We start from the raw sequence: 6,480 nt of genomic DNA on the forward strand, positions 1-6,480 counted from the left end.
CTACAGTATCAATGCCCAATGTCTACTTTATGTCAAAAACAAAGTATTTAAAGGTAATCTTATAAAGGTGTATTTTATGATCTTTTAGCCAAAATATTAGTTTCATGGAAACCACTGTAAAAATGTGTGAGATTTTTAGGAGTAAAATCACAAAAATGTTTTTAAAAGATGCAAAGATGAACTGATAGAAAGGAGTCCACAGAAAGATTTCATGTCAAAAATGAAATATCCCCACATGGATCTACAGTCACTACAGACCAGGGGAAAGGGCCTTTGAAGAAGCTGCATATTAGATTAATATCAACTCCAAGAAAGGGCCCAAACTGAGGTTCTAACAGCATCAGCAGGCAGATTCCCCACCAGATCCCAAACAATTTCACAGAGAATTAAGAGAAAGATGAATAAAGCTGACTGCCTATGAATTTATTTTTTCAAAATTTTACTCAAGAGCATTTGAAAATGTAAAAGACTGTTAATACATAATTGGCAAAAAGAATTCTAGCCAAAATATATGAAGAATTTCCCCCTAGAATTCACAAAAAAGTAAAAGTGGACATAGGGGAAAATCACATTTCCTGGAAGGGCTAAGCGGGTGGTGATTAGAGTACCAGACAGTCTTTGGCCCTCCCTGGGGCCATCTTCTGATCTGCTGAACATGGTCAAGTCTAAAATTGTGAAATATTTGCAAAGAAGAAAAGTGAAAAGAATAGGGTGCAATGCACTTAACAGACGCCCTGGCCAAGCCTGTGGTGAGGAGCATGTCAGACCTTCTGGGAGGAAGAGCTATGGACGCCCATCGTGCAGAACTTGTCTGCAAAAATCTTGCTGGTCTCATCTCAAACCAAAGGTTTAGTGACTGGAGATGATTCGGTTCTGTAGAACAATCTACCCAGTTATAAGCTTCACCACTGTAAAGTCTCAAAGCCAAACTGTAAGCAAAGCAAAGTCGCAGCAGAGCCTGCACAGGACCAAAATTAAGCTTCAGGTATACCTTGTTGAGGCATGCTCTTGGGCAATATGGTAAAAATAAGAAGTCCATGGTTCGGCCTGCTGCTCATTCCTGACAAGGGGAGACATGTTTTTGGTTTGAGGTGCACCTAATCTTCCTTCATCCTTTTTATGTGGTATGTATCATGATGTAACCTGTTGATCAAAATGATTATAAATTACTAAATTGAAAGATAGTGTTGGTGGGATTAACATTGGTGGGTGAGCATTTTCTGCCACATTTAAGAAATCTTAGGTTTGGAAAAGAAAAGAAAAATGAAAACCAAAGCCAGAAAGCAGGAAGTGAACACAGCTGGACATCTCACTCAGCAGCATCCTCTGCAGCCAACAAACAAGCACAGAGGTCACCATTTGCCAGACTTTAAGCTGCAGTGACTCAGGGCTGGAGACTCTGGGGCTTCCCAGTCTCCAGGGCAGTTCTAGGGCATCCTCACAAGAAGGCTTCATCCCAGGTAGTGGAGAGGCAAAGGTCTGCTACTGATACAGTTCCAAAGAACCACGCCTTTCTTATCCACAGTGCGGTTGAATGTTTTTCCCCACATGGGTGTGTCTCATGTCAAGCTCCAGCTGCTCCTTTATCCCAACATCTGCTCTGCCTCCATGTCTTGCACAGAGGAAATATCCCTCCTTCATTTCACTCCATGAGAACATTTATCTTCTGGGGATGTCTCGCACAGTTCTGCCTTTCCTTCCCTTACCGTATCTGGAGTCTCTTGGATCTTCTGTGTCTTCTTCTGTCCTATTCTCTTTGGGTTCGTGTTGCATGCTTCTTTCTGGCTGCATGGGCCTCAGGTGATGATGCTTTGGGTCCCTTGTCCCATGTAAGTCCACAAAGCCAGGTGTGTCTATCCTTTGATGGATTCAGAGCAGAGATGTACAGCTGAGCCTGTGACTCCAGAATACAGTTTCAGTGTGCCTCCCTGTGCCTCTACCTTCCTTCTATCTTTTTAATTCCCTTCTTTCCATTGACAAAATACCCTACAAGTCACAGCTAGGGTATCTCTCCTTACCTACCTGAGATGTAAAGTCATGTGACTATGGACGTTGTAGTTTCTTTAATATAATATGATACATGAGATGGTGCATTTACCTTTTATAAGCAAAAATAATTCATTTGGTAATGTGTGCCTGTTTGCTTCGTAAAGCAGAGGATACAAAGTCAAAGTCACAAAGCTATGTTTGAAGGAGACTATGGGTTTTTTTGTTTGTTTGTTTGTTTGTTTTTTGTTTTTCAAGACAGGGTTTCTCTGTGTAGCCCTGGCTGTCCTGGAACTTGCTTTGTAGACCAGGCTGATCTCAAACTCACAGAGATCTGCCTGCCTCTGCCCCCAAGTAGTGGAATTAAAGGTGTGTGAGTCATCACACCTGGCAAGGACTATGGTTTTAATGCCCCAACACACAGGAAGGAGCCTATGGGGACAAGAGCTGAGATCCAGGAAGCCTCCTGCCAGTACTTCAGCCTGAGGCACAAGAATCTTTGCACTGGCTACATATTGTTCTGAGTACCCTGGCAGCTTCAGGGACACCAGGGTCATTACAGGAGCTGTATCTCTCCTTCTTGTCATCTCAGACTCTACCAATCAGTGGGCTGGGCCTTCTGAGGCCTGAGGGAAATGAGCAGAAGGACACAGAGTTGGGTATATCACAGCACTGAACTGAGCCAAAGGGCCAGGCTGGAGTGCAAGGCCTAAGACGAACCAGAAGGTACAATGCAGGAACTCCTTCTGGTCTCAGAGGTGGAACTTGACCTCAGAAACTGGGCCCACTGGCCTCTCACAGCCACGTGATGAAATCAAGCTGGTACTTACTTGGTTACTTCAGATTTACCTTTATACCCACCAGCTTCCTCTGGCTGTAGTCTCCCCCACATGTCCTCACTGGAAAGCAAAACAGACCCTGGGTTCAATGTCGAGTCCTTTTAGAAACAGATGTGGGTTGAGTGGCCTGAACGTGCCAGCATGTGGCATTAATTTAGACTGCATTCACTCTGTAATTGACCCTTACTTTATCGACAATCAGGCTGACAATACCCCACCCCCCTGAGTTGCTAAAATATTTTAGAATCCATTCCAGAAAATCACTTTCCCAGATTTCTGAGTAGCAACTGTTATTGATTTCATTGCATTCACCCAAGTAAACAGAATATTTTGAATACTTAATACGTTTCCCATTATTTAGCATCACACAAACCAGATAATGGAGGCTTGTAGCGAACGAGATTCGGTAATAAGCCGCATTGGCAAATCATCCTGGGCCCATCCCGAAGCCAGTTCCTGGAGACTCACAGATGTGCAGGGCTCAGGTCTGGGAACTCTTTCCTTCATAGCTCAGGGACATGTCTATACTATAGTCAACACAGCTGTCTTACAAAGCCCTCAACTGCCAAGTGCCACTAATGAAACTCCAAATAAAGGGTCAGCTGAGCTGGTCTCTTCTGGCCTCCCTTCAAAAACAAGAGTTCTGAGCTTTCTTCCATTTGTCATCTGATGTGGAGATGGACCCCCTCCCTGAGTTTCAACAAGGGCCCAGGGCACATGAACATTCACAGAGTACAGTGCAGGGAACCAGCAGTGACCATATTTCCATCATCATGACTGTGAGCATGTGTGTCCCAAGGTGGAACAAGTTTTCAGTGCAGCAGGGCTGTGCTGGCTCTGAGCTGCTGGTGGGTGCAGGCATACTTGTGAGAACCAAGGGCTGAGTGAAGGAGCCATGGATGTGCCCTCCTTAGGATAACAGGCTACCCCTCTGCATTTGGTAACACAGCTACAAGGATGTTTGCTGAGGTCAAAGTGTTTAACATGCTTACCCTGCTGCTGGTGCTTCTGCCTTGTACTTTTCTCAAAATATCAACCTCAAAATCATCCTGACATCCAGATGACTTTGCCTTCTAACACTGTCCAGGGTCATTCTGGCCTCACCACCCTCCATGGCACTCTGTCCCCTTAGAATACCTTCAGTGATAGTCTTGGATGTTATATGAGGATGGATAGTCCCAATTATCAGCAGCACAGAATAAATAAGAGGATTTAGTTTTGTTCATGAATATACCTTGCTGCTCATCTCAGCTTCCCCAGTCTCCTGCCTGTCCCAGTCTGACAGAGGACAACATGGATCACCTGCCTAAGACATACGCAGCCATTGCCCAGAGGCCAAGTTGTTAAATCTATCTCTTGATGCAGACATCCTCAATCCGCACATGGGTGACCCTGAAGGTTCAGGCTGGTGGTGTGTCCACATGGCCCTGGGAAACAGTACAAGTAGAATGTGCTCTACATTTGATAAACAGATTCTGCCTGTTGACTTTGTACTTTCCATTTGAATATTGGTAAAATATTTTACCACTTTTAGAAGAATCAGTTAATCCCTTCTTCCCATACAGTGTTGCAGAAACTTTGATAAATGAAAGAATCATGAACTTTGAGTCTATCATCCTGACATTACTTGATAAATAATAGTCCGTGTTATTATAGCTTTAACCACTTAGAATATTTAATTAGAATATTTCATAAAAATATCATATCAAACAAGAATAAAAACTAAAATATTGATTTTTAGTATTTGCATCTAATATTGCTGCTTCTCTGACCTCCCCAGGGTGGTGGGAGCAGCTTCCAGGCAACTTTCACAGAGAACTAGAGCACCTTTGATTTCCTCAGTGCAGGTCCAGTAGAAGGAAAGGTGATGCTCACAGGTGGTACAGCAGAGTCAGAGCTTCCCAGAGCACTACAATCCACAAGTCTTCCCGCAAGCCTGTGTGAAAGCTGAGAAAGTGGCTTTTCTCTCCCAGGACAAATGTGCTTGGCCCAAGGCCCAATTTTCTGGAATCTGGAATGACAGTGGTATTGATTGCCCAACAATCCTGTGGTTTTTGAGAGCCCAGGATTGAAACTAAGGTGTGTGCTTCCCCCAAGGTCTGCAGGTATGTTGCACTTAATTCATTAAGGGTACTGGGATACAGCAAGAGGTTGCAGGAAATGGGAATGGCCACCATCAGCAGACTTGAATCTGTAGCTATGGGCCTATTGCTGAGGCTAGGATTGTTGAGAAGACCCTCCATTCAGTGTGGATATTTTTTCCAAATCAAGGACAGAGAAGAATGCCATAATTTTAGTTATGCAATTGTATGAATAAACACCCAAGTGTTTTATTCCATGTGGTCACATATTTCATGTAGAGAAAAATATTCTATACACTTAATTTGAATTGAGTTTTTTATTTATGAGGGATCAATTGACTGGTGATATGGAGCACTTAGAGTTTCAAGGGTAACTTTCTATGTATGTGAGAGCTGAGCCTATGGAGGCTGTTCTTTGGGAGGAAAGAGAGCGCTAAGGGATTCTGCCCTAGATTACTCCCCCACCCCACCGGCTGCAGTGTAAATCTGTTCTGTGAATAGAAATGTCTTAATGTTTTGAGAAGTTCAGGATAAAATGTAGATACTATTATGATAGGAAGTCCGTCAAGCCATCACCAAAGCTCACATTATCTTATGAATATGCAACACATTGATGCTGGCAAGATTTAGTCTTAGAAAGCCACTTCACTTCCTGAGAAGCATTTTTTTTTTCTATTTGCAAAGTTGACGACACTGTGCAACCTACTTCTCTTCTTGAGGGAACTTATGATAGGATGACTCACAGGCAGTGAATGACTTCACCAACTCCCTAAAGCTTGACCAGTCCAAACAAAGCTCATCCAAGAGACAATGGCAGGTGCTTCTGACCCAAGAGTTCTCAGTTTTCAGGTCCTCCTTCCAGGATCCTCTACACTAGCTGCAGGTGAGGAGCAAGCAGATCAAGGAGGTGCTGGAACTTCCAGGCCGTAGGTCTGAGAGCAGTACAGTTATTTGTGTTTTCTCCCCAACCTAATTAAGTCAGTGTCCCAGTACTCAAAGAGAATGGATCAGGAGTAAACAGCAGTAAGTTCTATCAAAATACAGCCCTAGAACATGCACCACAAACCTTAGTCCAAGGATCCATATACCATATACATGTTATATATGGAAACACTGGGAGGCTAGGGAAATTGCTTTCTTTCTTCTCTTGGTAAAGTCATATTTGCACAGAGTATTATATTTAAAAAAGACACAGTTGTAATTATCTTTAAACATTTGGGACTTGGCATTCTGTGGTTTTTGTTTGTCTTGAAGTCTGGCAGGTGCACAGATTTAACACATACTCTGCACTCATTCGGAAATCTGACATGTAATCAGATGCTCCCTCTAGACTCTGGGATCGTATCAGGTATCTGTGTGGTCTTCAGGGAGGATCCTGCTGAAGTTGCATGCCAAGAGAAAGAGAAAATAAGGAAGGAACCAGTCTGCATTTTCTAGGATAGAAGAGTTAGTATGTAAGAAATTTATAGGGAAGGTGGAGAAGGGAAAAAAACAACAAACAAACAAACATCCAAGTGCATGGAGCCACTTCAACAACTTTGTCACAGAAACTTATAGACTCTATCAGCATGCTT

Source organism: Onychomys torridus, chromosome 21 (assembly GCF_903995425.1).
Source record: "Onychomys torridus chromosome 21, mOncTor1.1, whole genome shotgun sequence".
NCBI lineage: Eukaryota > Metazoa > Chordata > Mammalia > Rodentia > Cricetidae > Onychomys > Onychomys torridus.